Genomic DNA, 21326 nt, shown 5'->3' with positions numbered 1-21326 from the left:
GAAGCCGCCCAGAGTGGCTGGGGAAGCCCAGCCAGATGTGCGGGGTATAAATTATTATTATTATTATTATTATTATTATTATTATTATTATTATTATTAACAGGTTGCGTGTATGTGGGAGAGACAGAACCTCAGTTAGTTAAGTGTTTTTATTGATTTACTTGACGTTGGGGGGGGAGCTGCCCCCCTACTCCTGATTGGCTACACCCATGGTCTATTGTACTGTGTTTTGTATTTTTACATTTTGTTTGCAGGTAGTGTTGGCTTTTATTGGCAGTTGTAAGGTGCTTTATGGCAGAACGTGCACCTCGGAACTCCCTGCCTATTGACGCCAGGCAGGTGCCTTCACTGTATGCTCTCTACAGCTGACAAAAACATTTTGTTTAGGCGAGCATATAGAAGAAGGATGAAATGGATATTAATGAAGAGAGGATGTGGTTATAGAGGAAAAGATGGACATATGTTTGCAACAGGAGTGGGAAACCTGATTTTTTTTTTAAAAAAAAAGAAATTGTATTAAATTAAATAATTTGGTTTGATTCGTAAAAATTTGGAAAACTAATAAAAATAATTTGGGGGGGGATTAGAATGCTGCCATGTGTTTTAATCTGGTTCTTATCTTATTGTTGGTTTTAATTAATTTTGAATATTTTAAATAGTTGTTGCTAAGTGCTTTTTGCTGATAATTTTTATTGATTTATTATTTTTGCAAGCCACTTGGAAGTTTTTTTAAAAAATTGCTTTCAAATGATATATAAATCTTGTGAAATAAATAAAACAAAGAATATGTCAAACACTATAACATAATATAAAGTCATGTACTCTCAGTATATTGATGCCAGGATTATATACAATGCAAGCAATACCGGTCATGAATAAAAGTTAATAGCTACAGGCGCAGGGCCCTCAAGAATTAATGTATTTCTAGGCCACCATGTTGTATAATATGAGGGCGGTGTACAATGTTAACACATAAATCACCGTTTAAAAACAACAACAGATCATTACAGTGGTACCTCGGGTTAGATATGCTTCAGGTTACATATGCTTCAGGTTATAGACTCCGCTAACCCCAAAATAGTACCTCGGGTTGAGAACTTTGCTTCAGGATGAGAAATTGCACGGCGACAGCAGCGGGAGACCCCATTAGCTAAAGTGGTGCTTCAGGTTAAGATCAGTTTCAGGTTAAGAACAGACCTCCAGAACGAATTAAGTACTTAACCCGAGGTGCCACTGTAATGTGACTGGCCAATCAAAAGCAAAAATCGATCAGGTGCAAAAGCACACATTAGGATCCACATGTGGAATCCTTCTGTCATGCTGCTGTATATATACTTATGAAACCCTGTTCTCTAAGATTTATAGAGGAAGGACACTTGCTAAGTGAATTAATGAGGTCTTCAGCTTGTGGCAGTTCAGCAACCCAGCCCTGTATCCTCACTTTCTGTGGTTGTGATGAGGGAGCTTCCTGCAAATGTTCCACCCTTGGGAGGCTGATGCGGTTAGTTCCAAGGGGCGGGATTTGTTGATTGCTTATTGAAACTTAGAGTAAACTTCCATACAGAAGCATTTGTTTCTTATCAAGTTATTTCTGAATGACAGCGTGTACTTCCTTTGGCCACTAGAGGTCTGTTCAACACTGCAAAAAGAAATTGCATATGCTGGCCTTATACTGTGTTTCTTGCATTTCAAAATATGGATTTCTTCAAGCATCGTGCCCCACCCCCAATGATTTATGAACCACATCAACAGCCAATGATGCTCTGGAATACGACTTCCCTCTTGAGTTTTCTGTTGAAATCCACCTGAAAGGACTCAAATCCAAACCCTGTTGAAAGGAATGGGGCAATACCTCTCATTGATTTCAACCAGCCTTGCATATTCATCTGTAAATCACCCCCCGAATTTCAGGGGAAAAAATTGGCCACAGATAAAGTACACAGCGATAGATTTTAGGGACACAAGAAGAAAGACTGGGAGAGACTTGGCTTAAATAATTTTCTGCTACTTTCTGGCTGTTGGCAGGTACTCTCAAATTTCATATAGCTTATAAAACATTCACAAGCTACGGCCCACCCTTTACCAACTTGTCAATCCATTCTCTGCTCTGTGGTGCAATTGTAGTCGGTTTACACATTAGCCCTCTCATTTCTGTAGAAGCCTCAGTGTGACTGCAGAGGCCATAAAACCCGACAGCCACTACAGGCACATCCCTCCAATGAAGAAATTAAATGAAGCATTATTATAAAGTGTGAGGCCCTGAACGCTGGTCATGCAGAGCCATGATCCCAACTCAGTAAATCTGTCCTTGGATAAAGGCCACCAGAGCCAAACACATTTCGCTCTTTCCATGAACATTGTATATTGTTACCTAGAGCAGATATAATGGATTCCACCAAGGTGCTTGCTTTTGCTCTGCTCCTGGTAATATTGCCAATGTTCGGTCATGTTGGATATGTACCATGCTTTACATCCTCCCACACACAATGGTGTGGCATTAACATGGAGCTCATACCACATGATTTGCCCTAACCACATGTACACAAGATGGTACCTGAAGTGGGAACAGTCACAGAAGCAACAGTATACAGTGGTACCTCGGTTTTCGAACCTAATCCATTCCGGAAGACCGTTCAAGTTCTGAAACGTTCAAAAACTGAAAACTCAATAGCCGACAGCTAGATCTTGCGCTCAGCGGAAGCCACGTGGCATGTTCAGCTTCAGAGGCATGTTCGAAAACCGAAGCATTTTCTTCTGGGTTTATGAAACCAACATGTTAATCCACAGAGATGTTTGAAAACCGAGGTACCCAACATTTTTGTGTCCCCCCCCCCGAGAATTTCTTATCAGAAGAAGGGTGACACAACACACACACTCTCTAACACATGGGTAGGCAAACTAAGACCCGGGGCCATATCTGCCCAATTGCCTTCTAAATCTGGCCCGCGGACGGTCTGGGAATCAGCGTGTTTTTACATGAGTAGAATGTGTGCTTTTGTTTAAAATGCATCTCTGGGGGATTTGTGGGGCATAGGAATTTGTTCATTCCCCCCCCAAAAAACATAGTCCAGCCCCCCACAAGGTCTGAGGGACAGTGGACCGGCCTGCACCTGAAAAAGTTTGCTGCCCCTACTCTAACATCTGGAGAAAACCCCTTAATCCTGATTTTATTTTATTCTTTGGTAGAGAACAAAAAACAAACAAAAAAAACCATACACCAATAAATATTTTTTTAGAAAGGGGCAAGAATAGACGCAGACACGCAAAACATAAAAAAATAAAAAATCAAGACTCCTTGTTCCCCTCTTCCCCTTTCTTCCTGCCCTTTGCATGGACCTCTCATCCTCCTGACCCGCTCTCCAGCTTCGCATTTGCATGGACCTCTTCTCCTCCTTCAGCAGCCGCTACAAGCTGCCCAAGGGAGGAAGCCAGCAGCAGTGGCCATGGAGAGACCATGGGATGCTCCCTCGCAGCCACCACCCGGGACAAGCACCAGCTCCTCCTCCTCTCTGAGCTCAGCGGTGGTGGCACTGGTGGAGTAATCGGGGCATTTTTGGATCAAATCAGAAGCCGGGGTGGCTTTTGTAATTCTGAGACTGTCCCTGGAAAATAGGGGCGCTTGGAGGGTATGCACTGTCTAAGACATTTATCGCAAGTAGGAGCAGCAACATCATTTATCGAAGCTGGTTGCTTTAGACAGAAGCAACTGCAGGCCAATCATTAAGGCCTCTTCTAAATAACAATGCAATTATCTCAAACTGTGATCCGTGGGTCCCAGTACTTCCTTGGGACCTATCATAGTACATTTCTACTAAGTGTAAATGTAAGGTAAAAGGGTAAAGGATGGTTAGGTCCAGTCAGAGGCGACTATGGGGTTGTGGTGCTCATCTCACTTTCAGGCCGAGGGAGCCGGTGTTTGTCCACAGACAGCCTTCCTGGGTCATGTGGCCAGCATGACTAAACCACTTCTGGTGCAATAGGACACCATGATGGAAGCCAGAGTGAATGGAAATGCCATTTACCTTCCCACCACAGTGGTACCTATTTGTCTACTTGCACTGGTGTGCTTTCGAACTGCTAGGTTGGCAGGAGCAGGGACAGAGCAACGGGAGCTCACCCCGTCGCGGGGATTAGAACTGCCGACCTTCTGATTGGCAAGCCCAAGAGGTTCAGTGGTTTAGACCCCAGCGCCACCCTCGTCCCATGCTACTAAGGGAATGTTCCTCAATGCCTGGGTTCTTGATAATTCCCATCATACCAGGGCCTCCCACCCTCAGATGGATGCTCATAACTTGACCTTGTGCCTGGAATCCCAATTAACTCTCCACTCTTCCCTCGGAGCTCAGTTATTGACACTTTGGCATGTGCTCGGGGGTAAAACTGACCCTGCCTCAACAATATGTCTCAGATCCCGATCTCGCAAAGGCTGCTCACAGCTTGACAAACAGCGATGTGCACATTCCCGCAAGATCAAAATCCAAATAATTATGTAGCAAAGCACTGCCAAGTGGAACAGCACACAACGGTTGTTGGGAGATGCCAGAATGGTACTCTTTTTGCTTTGGTTTCAGGGCAAGTGTGGCTTGGCCCTTGCCCCTTTATTGATGATAATATAATTCTCTGGATTTAGTTGCTAACACTTTCTTTTCCGCTTGGCAGGGAGCAAACGTTTGCTGAACCCAAACTGAGCATGGATTCCATTCTAAGCTAATCCCGCTGCTCAATTTGGAAGTGTTCCCGAAACAACACACTCCTCCGCTAACATTTCATGCCAAACGAGAACTTGCCTTCCAATGGCATCACCAGTTTCTTCTTCTTTTTCTTTATTCCATTTAACGGGACAAGGTAAATATTGGGCTTTACTTACAGATTGCCAACATTTTGCTATGGATGTGTATGGAAAACAAGGGATCTAAACAGATTCCTATTGCTTCTCTCCCAGCGCTGTTTTCCCCAGGTTTCCCAGGAAAAGGAAACCTATTTTCATCGGATAAATGTTGACGGGTATGGAGTTATGTGACCCACAAGTCAAGGAGATAAGTAACTATACAACCTTTAGAAGACATCTGAAGGCAGCCCTGTACAGTCGTACCTGGGATCTCAAAAGGGCTTAGTAGCCAAACAAATCAGCTCTCAAGCACCCCAAACCAGGAAGTAGGTTTTATGGAAACCGAACTTCCAATGCGGCTCCCACGGCTTCCGATTGAGTGCAGGAAGCTCCTGCAGCCAATCAGAAGCTGTGCCTTGGTTTTTGAACGGTTCTTGGAGTTGGACTCCCGGAATGGATTAAATTCAAGATCCAAGGTACAACTGTATAGGAAAGTTTTTTTAAAAAAGTTTACTGTTTTATTATGTTTTTATATATGTTGGAAGCTGCCCAGAGTGGCTGGAGCAACCCAATCAGATGGGTGTGGTATAAATAAGAAAAATATTATTATGTGTCAGGGCTGCCTCAGGTCTCAGCTCACAAAAGACCAACGCCAGGCTCTTCTTATATACAAGGATGTTTATTGCAGTTCATTATCAGTTCCACAGCCGGAGCGCGCAGCCCCGTGTCTGTTAGGCTAGACATTTGAAGTCCCCTCTGAATCGGTCCCGCCCCTACACCAGTGTAAGGAGCTTGTGCTAGACCACCTCTTCCTGTCCTTTCTTTTCCGCAGGGTCTTCCTGCCCCCCTGGGTACCTTCCCTCCTGCTCTCTCCTGAAGCGGATCCCCCAGATGCCTGTTCCCCCCTCCTTCGTGCTTTGGGGCCAGGCTCCTCCTCCGGGCTCTCTCCATTTCCGCGCGCCTCCACATTTAAACTTGGCGCGCGTTCGCTACCCCTGACCTTCCTCTTGACACTTACACAACTCCCTGTACTACTCTCCGCCCCTTCCGGCAAGACGTCCTGCCCCGATCTCCTTCCCCCGTCTCCATCCTGCTCCGCTCCGTGTGTCACACTGGGAACTCCTCTCTCTTCACTTCGTTCCTGCTGGGAAGCCGATCCCGATCTCCCACTCCCACTCGGGGTTTCCCTGCTGCTTCCCTGCTCCTGGCAGGTTCCCCCTGTGACCCCCCTTTGCCTGACTAGGGGCGCCCCCTTTTGGGAATCCTCTGATTCACTTGACAGACTCATGGAAGACCTCAAGTCATTGTCATTCTCTTCCTCACTGTCCTGGGATTCTTCCCCATCGCTCTCCGTCTCCCCCCTCATCTCTGCCTCTGTCTCTGAACCCCTGACATTATGGAATAGAGCACCCCTATTTTCGTTGGACAAATGTTAGAGGGTATACAATCCTAGCCCCACCCACAGGCAAGAAGCCCTGAGTAGATATGGTTAGGATGGTTAGTAGCATAAACACAGCTGGAGGTTTATAACGATGTAAGAAAAGACAAGTGTGTGTGTGTGTGTGTGTGTGTGCACGTGTATGATTGAAATCTCAATTTATTCTATGTGATGTACTATATATACGTAATGTATTGTAAGACTATTAACAAAGCTTGTTACATTGCAAAAAAAGAAAAAAGAAAAAGGATGGCATCCTAAGTATGTAGTATAGTCTGTGAGCAAAAACAATAAGACCATTTCTATATATTTTGCTAAATCAAAGTGGTACTCTGAATATTCAGCGCTTTTCTAGTCTTAATAATAATAATAATTTTATTTATCTGAATGCACGTGAAGCCCATTCTTCACCATGGAGTCTCATCGTAGGTTCCATATAGTTTTAAAAAAACAAATATGCTGCAGAAAAAGAGGAGTTTGGATTTGATATCCCGCTTTATCACTACCCTAAGGAGTCTCAAAGCAGCTAACAATCTCCTTTCCCTCACCTCCCCCACAACAAACACTCTGTGAGGTGAGTGGGGCTGAGAGACTTCAGAGAAGTGTGACTGGCCCAAGGTCACCCAGCAGCTGCATGTGGAGGAGCAGGGAAGCGAACCCGGTTACACCAGATTACGAGTCTACTGCTCTTAACCACTACACCACACTGGCTCCTACACTGCATAGTTCATAGCAACCACAAAACCATCAGTCGGACTGGGGATGGGAGACATGTGGCCTACAGAATGTTGCTGGACTCCAGCTCCCATAGAAACATAGGAAGTTGCTTTATATTGAGCCAAGCCATTGGGTCCATGTAGTTCAGTACTGTCTACACTGATTGGCAGCACCTCTCTAGTGTTCCAGACCAGGTCCTCTCCCATCTCTACCTGGAAATGCCCAAGGATTGAACCTGGAACCTCTGCATGCAAAGCATGTAAATATATCATCATAAATATATCATCATCCACCACTGGGCTACTGGGCTTCTCCCATCTGTCCCAGTCAGCACGGCCAATAGTCAATGAAGATGGGAGTTGTAGTCCATTAGCATCTGGTTCCCCATCTCCATGGGTTCCCCATCTCCAAATTAGACCATATCAAATGGTGTATTATGATGGTTGGATACAGTGCTTTTTTTAGAGGTACTCTCATTTTCCCGCTCATATTGAAATACTGCCCCTCAATGAGGCCAAACTTAGATTCACATAATGTTTAAGGGTATGTGTATCCCTTTGACCCCCCCGGGGGGGGAAAACACTGGTTGGATGTCTTCCACAGTGTAGATTGTACACAGTAACTAGTCTGTCACATACATGCAATTGCAAACATTCGCAGCCTGTTTTTTTCCCATCACCTGGCAAAATGTTAGGTTGCTGAGCATTCCCAAAATGAGTTTGCCAACGTTCCCCCCGTGATTCTCAACAATCCCACAAATTCTGACACCAATTCTACACCAATATAATATATTCCCGACTTCTGTTTTAAATCTGCTAAGATGGTTCTTCAGATTTCAGAAGTACCGGTAACTTAAGAGTGTTATCTGCTTCCCTCTCTCCCTCCCCTTCCCAGTTGCTTCCTTCATCTGATTTGTTTAGTGGAGCTTGGGAAAATTTGCTTCACAACATGCTCTTTTTCTTCTCTCTCTCTTTCTCTCTGTGTGTGTTTCACAAAAGCGGTAAGCCAAGCTGGTGCATCAAGGGGAGTTTTAACTCTTTTGGGGTACCAGGTTTATATCCCCATCCTCTCCTCCTTAAGTAAACATGCAGTCGGCAGCTGCAGCCTTAAAGGATTAATTAGAATCCATGGAGGAAAGAAGGAAAAGGATAATAAGACTTCCCCTGCCTTAGATAAAACCATCAGCGGTTTCTGAATTGGGAGTCAAGAATTGCTGTTGAACATGCAGTTGGTTGCCAGTAAGAGAGAAAACGTTATAATCTAAAAAACTGTCTTATATTTTTAACCCTTCATTTTAAAATACAAACTTCACTGCTGCTTTGTCTTAAAGAAGGAATATATAGTCATGTATCATTATGCATATACACCGCACAGAAATATAAAGTGAGTCAAATCAAATCTAGATCAAGTTGAGCCCCTGCATTATTCTTACATATCATGATAAATGTGGTATTTAAACCAGTTTGGGGTTTTGTGAAAGCAAATAAATAAATATTGTTGTGGTTGCATGGCGGTGGTGCATGCATACGTAAGTCAGTTTCCAACAGCTGCTCTCTCAGCATTCTGTCACATTCTTGTGTGACCAAGAGATAATACCCAAGGCAAGAAGCCATTCCAGTGGTGTTCCTGATTGCAGACCTTCACTTCCTTCCACAAAAGGGAGTTACTGTTGTTCACTTCTACAGGAAACATAAAAGTGCTGCGCTTGGGGATAGCATTGAAGGGAATTGTTGTTGTTTTTTAATTTATTGAAAATGCTGACCTTTTGCCTTTCTGAAATACGATCCACAAGGTAACTAACACACAACACAATCTGATTAAAAGCAACCCCCAAACTTAAAAAACCTCACACTGAATTCTAAGCACCGCAATAACCCTGCAACAAAACATGTCTCTCCTGTATCGGTCTCTGCTGCCACAACAGGCACTGCAACCTTCCAACTGTTCGACTTCACCCCAAAGTTGCACTCCTCCATTGTCTCCTGAGACAGACAGATAGATGCAAGCAACAATAACTCTAAAACTTCCTGTTATTAAAAAATATTTTAAACACGTCTTCTAAGCTGGCATTCAAATGGGTGTAAGGGGAGGGGCCTCTATTAGGGAACAGGTCATGTTCCTTCTGAGGTAGTTTGTCCAACTTTGGTCCCCACCCTGCACTCAGCTCTCACTTGTGGCTCCTGGAAGTTGTGAGCATACGACAGGGGCCACACTCTGGGAAAAGGCTTCGACTCACTGGCTAAACCCGGTGAGGGTAGCCAATGAGTGTCAAATCCTTGGTGAGTTAGGGACTTCTTCTGCATGTGAAGATAAACTCCAGTAGATTGAGTGGATGAGACCAATAGCGGGTCCAACGGTCAAGAAGGCAGTTTCTGCACATGCTATAGAGGGAAATGTGGGGCAGATGGGGCTTGGCAGCCTGGGAAGGTAGCCCATCTAGGAGAAGGAAAACTCTGATCCTAAACCTCTGCTACCTTGTGGCCATACTCATCAGTGAGAAACACTTCATGAGTAAACCTTGAGGAACAATTTTTTGAAGGACATCATCTGGAGAAGAAAATGCTAAGGAGTAAACCCTACACAAATCTAGTGTGGAGTCCCTAAGATAGTTGGATGGTGGCTTGTATGCCTCCTCTCAGCAACTCCTGCAGCCAAGATGGTGCCAAACGTACTGCTCTGCTTTCCTTTGGATGACATCAGTGAAGTCCTACGTCCGTGACATTGCCCCTCCCCTTTATTCCATAATCAATACTCCTCAGGGGCACCCATTCTTCTCCCTATTAACTTCTCCCTTTGTGCATAGCCACCTGTAGAAGTAAACAGTCCCTCCTGCTGGGCTGCTTCCATTAACCCTGCCTTTAACCGTTACAAAAAAGCTCCTGTTTGCTGTGAGCTACTAGCATATGCATCTGATTAAAGAGGCTGCAGTCTCCCTAAGCAGCTTTGCTGGCACCCGATCTTGGAGCTGTTGGAACATGATTGTTTGGCCATGAATCAGCCACATGGTGTAAACTGAGGCTGAAGCAGCCAACACTAGCAAGCGTTGAAATCTGGAAAGAGCACTCTGCAATTTCATCTGTGTTCTACTAACCCATTTTTCATGATGCAATACCACTGGCTTCGGTCAAATGACATAGAGGGAAAATGAAGCCCTGTTACACGTGGGATGGATCCATTCCCCGTCTCGTCTCACACTGTCACATTAACGAGCAAATTTGGCTAACAAGCCCCTTATTGTGGTTTTGGCATACACACAAAATTACACTTGTTTGCTTCAACATTAATTAATGCAGAACAATTGTCACTCTGATGCATCATTAACATGAAACAGAATTTCCCACTTGGTTTCAAATTGGGTGTTGTGGAAAAGCTGGGAGAATCTTATGAGGCAGCTGGGTTACGTTGGACTTGGTGCAATAAATGCCCAAACTCTGATGGAGTGGTGCACATTGCTAAACACAGGGTATTTGCTGAGTGTTTGGGGAATGGTTCCACATATTTGATTTTTTGCCACCGGAATGGATGCCATGCAAAGCAGTATAAACGCTGAATATACATCATAAGTGACCATTCTGGCCTGGAGGTAACCCAAAGAGGCCATTTGGTATAACCATTCATTTGGTTCTTGGTGTATCTCCTTTACCAAAGGTGTCATGGGCTTTGAAGACAGTCAAACTCAGGACGAAAGGGAGAAACGTGCTAAGAGGGAGGCATGCATGCCAAACCCTCACCATGATCAACTCCCACCAGGAAACCAATGTCCCCACTGTGGAAGGATGTGTGGATCCAGAACTGTCTCCACAGTCACTTACGGACTCACTGTTAAAACCATGTTTATGGAAGGCAATCTTACTTGGCCAAGAGTGATGACCAAAGAAGAAGAAAGAAGTATCTCTTGAAGATTGTCTGTGTTGCAACTTGCTTTGATGACTTGAACACATAAAGCTACTTGCTAAACGCATACAGATACGTATTTTTTTCACTGTGCGTCTCCTCCAAGCAAGGTGCAGAGGTTGACCACACAAGAATGGGTTTTTCCCCATTGGTGGATCTCCTATTTGTGGACTGCTTTCCCCAAGGAAACTTGTCTGACACCATAGGAAAATAAGAAGCGCCTCCTGGATCAGGCCAATGACTCATCTGGTCCAACATCCATTTCTCACATTGGACAACCAGATGTCTATGGGAAACCTGCAAGCAGGACCAGAGCACAAGAGCAACTCTCCCCGCTCCTGGGGCTTCCAGCAACTGGCACTCAGGGGTACCGTATTTCCCCCCCCCATAGGACGCACTTTCCCCCCTCCAAAAATGAAGGGGAAATGTGTGTGTGTCCTATGGGGCGAATGCAGGCTTTCGCTGAAGCCTGGAGAGCAAGAGGCATCGGTGCGCACCGACCCCTCTCGCTCTCCAGGCTTCAGGAAGCTATCCGCAAGCCTTGCAAGCCCGGTGGGAGTTCCCGCGGGCTCACAAGGCTTGCGGGCAGCAGCCTGCAGCCCCCGCGAGTGTCTGCAAGCCTTGCGCATCCGGCAGGAGGTCCCGCCGGGTGCGCGAGGCTTGGGGCGGCAGCCTGTCGCCCGAAGCAGGGGGAGCCCTCCGGAGGGCTCCCCCTGCTTCAGGCAGGTGAGCGCAAGGCTTGGGGCGGCAGCCAGGGCTGGGGGGGGAATAATTTTTTAAAATTCATTTCCCCCCCAAAAAATGAGGTGCGTCCTATGGGCCGGTGCGCCTTATAGGACGAAAAATGCGGTATATTGCCTCCAACTTTGGAGGTACATGAACATGAAATTTATTACAGTCAGAGACCAGCTTGAGAAACACAAATGGAACTACAATCCCAATAGCAAAACAAACATTTAAAACAATATACAACAATGGATTTTAAGTTTAAAAGTATGATAGGCGTATAAGCAGATAAGAACTTTAAGATAGACAACCTTAGAGAAAAAACGCAGAGTCGCCCGTGGATCCGAGTTTGGGAATTTTCTTAACAAACTAGATTGAATCGGGAGATGGTCTGCGCCTACAGATCTGTGTGCAGAATCTGGCGACAATCCGGGTCGTCTTGTGGTCTTTGCCTAACAGGAGAAGATCGAATTTTTGCTTTACCGGGAGGTCAGCAAGCCTCACCAGCAGGGGTTCATTGTTTTCTTTACGTGCCTCATCGTAAAAGGGACATCTAAAAAATATGTGTTCAGGGCTTCCTATATCCCCCCAATGGACAGGCGCAAATTCTCTGGTCTGCGAGGGCAGAGCCGAGCTTCTGGCAAGTGCAAAAGCCCTTCTTGCATTTTTGGATACAAGAAAAAAGAGATATGCTGCTGGAGCAGCTATATATCTATCGATTTCAACAATTTTGTAGTCGGGGCACCTTAAGCAGTCCTGTTGAACTGTGGAGGTAGAACATAACTTTATCATCCATGAATTTGGCTAATTCTCTTTTTAAGTAAGCAGTGACCATCATTAGGTAAAGGGTAAAGGGACCCCTGGCCATTAGGCCCAGTTGTGACTGACTCTGGGGTTGCGGAGCTCATCTCGCTTTATTAGCTGAGGGAGCCGGCGTACAGCTTCCGGGTCATGTGGCCAGCATGACTAAGCCGCTTCTGATGAACCAGAGCAGTGCATGGAAACGCCATTTACCTTCCTGCCGGAGCGGTACCTATCTATCTACTTGCACTTTGACGTGCTTTCAAACTGCTAGGTTGGCAGGAGTAGGGACTGAGCAATGGGAGCTCACCCCATCGCGGGGATTCGAACCGCCAACCATCTGATCGGCAAGTCCTAGGCTCTGTGGTTTAACCCACAGCGCCACCTGCGTCCCTAGTGACCATCATTACTTTTTGCAGAAACAAATTCCATAGTTTAACCATGTGCTGGGTGAAGTACCTTTTTTTCTTAATCTTTCAGCATTCAACTTCATTCGACATCCACAAGTTCTAATATTATGTGATGAGAGAGAGAGAAATAATTTTATATACTTCTCATTATGTCCCTTCTTACTCACCTTTTCTTTAAACTAAAAAGTGCTAAGTGTTGCAAGCTTTCCTCACCCAAGTAAGACATTACTGTTCACCAAGCAGCTGTTAGTTAAATTTGGGATAATTTTGACCTTCGCCGTGGTCTTCATCTTTTAGTGGAGTGGGATAAGATTTGTACTTTTTAGGAAAGATCAGAAATCAGGAAGACCAAGTATTTTTAAAAGACTGGAATAATTTTCTAATATATTTGGAGAGATCACTGTAAACAGTGGAAATCATTGGCAGGAATACAATGACACTTGTAATGTAACATGGATTTTGGATTCTATGATTATATAACAGATAGATTACAGTAAAAGATGCAGGAATAAAATTTAGAATTGGAACCCATGGAAGGAAGGAAGGAAGGAAGGAAGGAAGGAAGGAAGGAAGGAAGGAAGGAAGTAGGTCTCAGGGTTTGAAAGAACCCTTTTTTAATGTGTGAAAATGTTATGTTTATGTTTATGTAGAACTTTTATGTTAAACTAATAATATTTTATTTTATTTTTTAAAAAGGATTTGTACTTTTTATAGTATTGGACGAGCACTTTTAATAACTTTGTTGTCTGGTTTTGAACTGATTTTAGCTGTTTTTACATTTATGCAGTTAAATCACTCTGAGGCGTATTTTTGTATATAGCAATAAATACATGCAATAAATAAATAAAAATCAAGGCATACGATCGCAGGAAGGAAGTGGGGAAAAGGTGACGATTGGATAGGAAAAGAAAGTAGTATGGGGTATTTTATGAGAGTTAAGATTACAGTAGACACCAGGAGTTTAGCCATACAAAAGCAACAAAGCAGGCTTATAGTATTGAAAACGAGAGGCTCTTGATCTGCGTATTGTATGGTCAGTAGACTCAGCCAGAAATTGCTTAACTCCAGGCATCCCCAACCTTCAGCCCTCCAGATGTTTTGGCCTACAACTCCCATCATCCCTAGCTAGCAGGACCAGTGGTCACGGACGATGGGAATTGTAGTCCAAAAACAGCTGGAGACCCAAGTTTGGGAAACCTTGGTCTACAAGAAGAACTTGGAATGGGGTTATGCAGATAGAAGCAGTCTTGATTTTCAGTGGCTGGACTCAACAGGAACATGGACCACAGATCAACTATTTACAACATTCAAAAGAATAATCAATGATAAGCTGCTGCCATTCACTCCTACAGAAGAGACAGGTAAAGTACTGTGCTTGGTGAGACTATCTGAATGAAGGCAGCATCTGCCCCCTGCTCCCGACACTATGAGGTGTGTTTGCCTGAGTCATCTACTTCCAGTCGTAAGATGCAGCCCACCAAGGGCTTATCAAAATTAATGGAAGGAGCTGGCATTGGTGGATTTCACCCTCTGTTTCTTTCCTTAATGCTAGAGTATTGCACGATTATTTTACCTCTGACATTTCCACCGCTGGGGGTGGGGGATCACGAAGAGTTCATTACAGTAATTATCACTCAAGTGATGGGGAAAACCGTGATTATGCAACTTATAAAAATGCAGAGAGGGGAGCTGCTCTGATTATGACTGATTACTTTTGCTAACAAGCTCTGGCACTAATCAGAACAGGCTGACTAGGATAATAAGAACCTTGGTGGAAACCTAATCTGGACATCACCTACAAGAGATCAGACAGTGCTGCTTGGAGACGTAATCTCTTCCTGTGCTGAAACATTCTTTTAATGTATCATGCTTTACAAACCAACCAACCACCCTCTCCATTCTCATGAATAGTCATATTGAAAAAATGACAACGAAGAACAAAAATGTAGCTATTTAACATCAGGGTTCAGTGGCATAGTGTGTGTAAATTGCTAGGGAAACAAAATTTCAACATGTGGTGTCTGAATACAGTGGAACCTCGGGTTACAAACACTTTGGGTTACAAACACCTCGGGTTACAGACTCCGCTAACCCGGAAGTAGAGTAGTACCTTGGGTTAAGAACTTTACCTCAGGATGAGAAAAGAAATTGTGTGAGGCGTGGCAGCAGCAGGAGGCCCCATTAGCTAAAGTGGTACCTCAGGTTAAGAATGGTTTCAGGTTAAGAACGGACCTCCAGAATGAATTTCTTAACCCGAGGTACCACTGTACAGCTGTGTGCTTCCATTGCTGGTCTCCATTGAAAACAGCTTCTCCAATGCAAACCAGTAAGTGACCTCTCCAGACAATGTAACAACTCTTCTTTTCTTTTCTCTGCAGCTGCGATCTCCTGGGTGATGCGAATGCCATTTACCATTTCCCTCTCTCTCCCCCCCATCTGCGAAGCCCCGGGCGCTGGCAACCCACACTACGCCACTGCCTGGGTTTCCATGGGAAGTCAATTTCAGCAACATTGGGATTCTTCTACTCAGTTGTGTAGTTGCGGCCAAAGGAGAATCTCTTCTGTTACCGGGAGGCATTTTGCAAAATGCTGACACTTTGTGGACTGAGGATGTCATGCAGGACTGCTGAGCACTGCCTCTGAACTAATGATCAAAAGAGAAAGAAGATTCAGACTGCAAGCTCATGTTATGTAAGTTGGGTTTGCACTCATATTGCACTACAGGTTACTGCAGGAATGACTTTGGAATGTGATCCTGCCTGCCAGAATCAGAACTGGTACATAGTTATCCACTCCATCCTGTTAGCAAAGGAAAATGCCTTGCTTCCAGATTTGATAGTACAACCTTTAGACAAAGCTCTAGAGCAGGCTTACATGAAATCTTTAAACCAATGTATGCTTATTTGGAAATAAGTCCCATTAAATTCAGAGGAACTTACTTTTTAGAAGATGCACGTAGGATCAGGTCTACCATCTAAGGAAGGCACGTTGGGGCTTCCATTCTAAAGCGTCTGTGTTTTGACTTTAGTCTTGCACGTTCTACTTTTTAAATTTTATCTCTGTGAAATACTTATGTCCTAAATGTACAAAATAAGGGCATATCAAAGTCTTTTAATGGAGAAGATAGAACTAAACTGTACCATAGATTTCCAAGAATGTCCTCTTGATTAAGAACATGGAATAGGAGCTTAGAAATCTACCTGGGATTCTTGGTGAGAATTCAGCAGCTATGTAGTCCTCGAGAACTGGACAGTGAGTGGTCTACCATTGAACCAAGTTCTACCTTCTGCTTTGCCCTGAGCTAAGGATGTTGAAGGGTTGAAGGAAATTGGCCCTGAGTGCTCACTGGAAGGACAGATCCTGAAGCTGAGGCTCCAATACTTTGGTCACCTCATGAGAAGAGAAGACTCCCTGGAAAAGACCCTGATGTTGGGAAAGATGGAGGGCACAAGGAGAAGGGGGTGACAGAGGACAAGGTGGTTGGACAGTGTTCTCGAAGCTACCTACATGAATTTGACCAAGCTCCGGGAGGCAGTGGAAGACAGGAGTGCCTGGTGTGCTCTGGTCCATGGGGTCATGAAGAGTCGGACACCACTAAACGACTAAACAACAACAAGGAATGTTGGGAACAGGGTTCTATGAAGTAGGGAACACAAGCGAAGAACTGTCAGCACCTTAACAACACTAAGGCTATAAGTGTCCTGTTGGATCAGACCAATTGGTCTATCTAATTCATCAACCACCTCCCAGTGACCAACCAGATGTTGACAGTATGTTCACAAACAGGGCCCATAGGAAATACCCTTCTTCCATTGACGTCCCCTCAGTGATATGTTGCTTCTGAATATTCTATCTAGTCATAAGGACTGATTGCAGATGATCTGGCGGGGAATCATGTCAGATCAGAGCCACTTTGAATTTGTAACACACAGAGACACCTTTGATTACATTTTGTTTTTCTGATTTGCTCACAGAAGACCTCCAGGCAATGCGGGCCCTAGCTTGCAAGTACATATATGTGTGAAACGACACACTGTAATGGCTGCTTGTTCTGACAACGGTTTTATTCATTTGTTTCTTTGTGTTCCTAGCTATTGAAGCATAAGCTCATCTGCAGTACTTTGGTTTTTGTTCTCTTGAAAGCATAGGACAAATGCTGCTGTTGTATATTCTCTGCACACCTACCTGTTCGTAACATTCAGGCCGAAGGGGGAGATATTGATTTCTCTTCTCGTCTCACTACAACTATTGTGATGGATTACTCAGGCTCTCAAACTCCCTGTTGCAGGTTAGGGGTTCTTCTTTGCCCATAGTTTTTTTGGTTTTTTAAAAAATATCTTCTTAGGCAACTTTCTTTATTCTGACATTAGGGAGGGAATATGTCAGTCAGCTCTGCACCTCAAAGAAGTTTTCAGCATAGATTCCCGCTGTGGCTGCTGCAAAACCATTAGTGAAGGCAACAGCTCAAATGGACAGGACTTCAGTAGGAGACTTGCTGTACAGAGGCAGCTGCCGCCACCTTCAGGGCTAAATCTCACACGCCACTAATTATATTTTGGAAGTGTGATGGGGGTGATGGCTCTGTGTTTGCTGCACAACAGATTAGAATGCATGCAAGAAAATGGATGCATAAATCAAAATTAGCGCCTTGGGGCCTATGGCAACCATTGTACCCAGAAACCAACAGGAGGTCAGTTGTTGGTGCAGGAGCAAGTCTGCCAAGCATGTAGTTCAGCAAGCCAAAGTTGATCACAACTCACAAGCCGTGTTTGATGAGGGACTCCCTTGTCTGCTGTTTTTCATGCCTGCCTATAACTATAAAACAGGGGTGGATTCAACCAGAAGATGAGTCGCAACCAAGTTGGAACCACACATGTATCTTTACAGAATCCACACATGTATCTTTACAGGAAGGAAGGCAGCAAAATGACATAACTCCAGCACCCATTCCTGTTCGATGGTACTTCAATACACCACCAAAGTTATAATGTCCTATCATAGAAATGATTCTGACATAGTTTGCCTCCTCCTCCTCTTATGTAGTTTTATGTATATGTGTGCACCATCCCCAGAATGAGAGAACTGGAAAGGACTTTGAAGATAATCTAGTCCAGATGTGGGAGATTTTGGCCTTCCAGACGTTGCTGGACTGCAACGCCTATCGGCGACAGCAAGCATGGCCAATGGACAGCAATGAGGGGAGTTAGCAACAACTGGAGGACCAAAGGTTCCCCACAAACTGATCTAGTCCAATTCCCTGCCAGTGCAGAAAATCCCACATTTTCAAAATCCATATTTCCAGTGCTTTCCCCCCAGCTGGAACTCACAGGACCTGAGTTCTGGCAACTCTCAGGTGGGTTCCACTGCCCATTATAAGAGAACAAGGCAAGTTCTTGGTGAGTTCTTTTTCTAGAAAAATACTAGTGTTTTATGATTCTATTCTTCTTTTAAATGTGCAAGATGGTTTTCTTTCTTTCTTTCTTTCTTTCTTTCTTTCTTTCTTTCTTTCTTTCCTTCTTTCCTTCCTTCCTTCCTTCCTTCCTTCCTTCCTTCCTTCCTTCCTTCCCTGGGTGTATTCAAAACTGGGACCACCCCTTTCCTATCTGAACTAGTGCAGTCGAATAATTAATTTACCATAGAATCTGTGATTTGTATATGTTGGTCTATGACTATTAAGTGGTTCAGAATATTGTAGATGCATTGTGCTGTAATATACTTGGCAGCCACTCTGACCTAAGAGATGGCATTACTTATTAGTAACAGAGAAAGCAATCAAGAAATTGAATTTTTCAGCTCTATCCCCAATGAACTCAAGGAACCGGCAGTCCGGCTGGAAAAACACCCATATACTAAGAGAACCATTTATTTTAGAAACTACATTTATTCCATAGCAGATGGTACGCTTTTGTTTAATAATGTGGTAGCAGCCGCAAGGCATGTTGCCTTGTTCTGTATTCTATAGTCATTACACCCATGATGTAGAAATACGGGCGCCCAGGGCAACGTAACCAAATCTATAATTAGGCGCCTAAATATAGACAAATCTCCCCTCCACCTTTAATCACATTGATTAGGAAATGCCGACCTCTGCATTTGCTCAGAAACACATAAAAATAGCTTTTCTAAGACGACTAGTTGTCCTCCAGGCATGTTTGGAATAGGTAATGTTTGGAATGCTGTAATCTAAGCACTCTCTGCCTGTGCTTGGTTGCTTGCTACCTGTTCAGCACACTTATGAATAAACACACTATTGCAAAGACACTATTGCAATATTCAACAATCTGTCCTTCAAGGAAACTGGCCACCTGAAATGGATTGGTGGATTGACTGAATGCATTTATATCCCACCTGACCCTAAATGACCGCCCATGGAATTTTCAATGGCTCCGAGAAGTGTGAAATACAGTTCACACCAGCTTTCGTAGTTATATCATTTATTCCTGCATTACAGGGGCTGAACTAAATGGCCCTCTGGGTCACTTCCAACTCTACAATTCTATGATTCTATGTCATGATTTGTACCTACAATAGCTGGGAAACAAATGGTATGATGTTCTAAGACATACTACTACTACTACTACTACTACTACTAATAATAATAATAATAATTTATTTATACCCTAACAATCTGCATGGCTTCCCCAGTGACTCTGGGCGGTTTCCAACAAAATATTAAAATACACTAATGAATCAAACATTAAACGCTTCCCTAAACAGGGCTGCCTTCAGATGTCTTCTAAAAGTCTGGTAGTTGTTTTTCTCTTTGACATCTGGTGGGAGGGCGTTCCACAGGGCAGGTGCCACTACCGAGAAGGCCCTCTGTCTGGTTCCCTGTAACTTGGCTTCTTGCAGTGAGGGAACCGCCAGAAGGACCTCAGGTAGAACGATGGGGGTGGAGATGCTCCTTCATGTCCAACGCATCGATTGCAGCAGGTAGATCCTGCGATGTATTCTGGTCGATCGCCAACCGCCCTCCGCTGGGAGGGGCTGTTTTGATCCTGCACATGCCCACCCCTGCCCCATTGGTGCGCACCCACCCTACACCCACCCCTGCCATGTAGGGGAAAGCAGGTGGCGTCAGGGGAAGCAGGCGGTGTGCCCTCCTTCCCTGCACCCATCTCTGCCCCCTCGGGGGAAGCAGCCAGCGCCCACCCACCCTGCACCCATCCCTGGGTGGTAGATCACTGCCAGTTTTCATACTGGATCGTGGATCACAGTCAACTTCCAGTTGGACATGCCTGTTCTAAGATAAGCCAATTGTATTGTTCTTCCTGCATGAAGAATTATTTGTAATTGAAAGCCTAGCAGATTGTCACATTTGGCCAATGAATGGAATATGAATTTCTTATATTCAGTCCATAAGATAACTGTTCTTGCACCTAGCACATACCTTATTCAGTTTTTATTTATCTAGGCTGATAGCCAGCGCTGTACTTTGGGTTTGTTTTATCTCCTTTGCTATCACAACTTGTGAGAGAGAAACCTCACTGCTTGTCTCTCCATAGACTGTAATACCAAATGACCCAAAGTGCTGAGGTACCCTGAACTGGTAATATCCATTTAAATTAATGGACTTAAGTCTGAGTATGACTAACGCTGGAAATCATCCATTAATTCAAGATTCTAATTTGTAAATCTGCAGAGTTGCCCTAGGTTTAATTTGATAAGTTGACTATGTTCTGGAGTCCTCAGCAATACTGAAGCCCAATCTTCTGCTCTAACTTTAGTTAGCCACAGATACTTAAAAGCTGTATTCCCTATTTTTATCTGGTATGTTGATGGACTGTGTTTTGGGTTAATCCTTCTGTTGCATAAATTGCTTTCTAAACATCCTTGAGATTCCACTAGAACAGATAATTGGGGTGTAAATTTAACTTCACTATAATACTAAAAAGTCAGAATTTACTTTTTAAGATGCATGTGGCTGGAGGAAGGGAAGGAAACATTTATGAACATAGCTTTGAGATTGAAGTAGCACCCAAGAGTGGCAACAAAATGCAAAGTGAGCCAATTTAATTTCTGTTCATATATCATTATTTAGATTTGCAGCCTGCCTTTCAAAGCAGCGATTCTCAAGGGTGGCTTACAATAAGGGTGGCTTACAATAAGGGTGGCTTACAATAAGGGTGGTTTACAATAAGGTCATGGGTATGGATTTTTCCTCAGGGTTTACTCCTGAAGCATTTCTCATGGATGAATATACAGTCGTACCTTGGTTTTTGAACAGAATGCGTTCCGGAAGTGCATTCAACTTCCAAAACATTTGGAAACCAAGGCGTGGCTTTCCATAGGCTCCCAATTGCGCAGGCATGCTGGAAACAATAGAAGAAGCCACATTTGACTTCCAAGAATACATTCGAAAACCAGAAAACTCACTTCTGGGTTTTGATCGTTTGGGAGCTAAAATGTACAAGTACCAAGGTGTTTGACAACCAAGGTAGAACTATAACCCCAAGGCAAGGATCAGTGTTTCCCTTCTCCTGGACGGGCTCCCTTCCCAGGGGGACAAGCC

The sequence above is a fragment of the Podarcis vaucheri genome (genome assembly GCF_965113315.1).
Source record: "Podarcis vaucheri genome assembly, chromosome: 17".
NCBI classification, from domain to species: domain Eukaryota; kingdom Metazoa; phylum Chordata; class Lepidosauria; order Squamata; family Lacertidae; genus Podarcis; species Podarcis vaucheri.
This window is presented reverse-complemented; position numbering follows the sequence as displayed.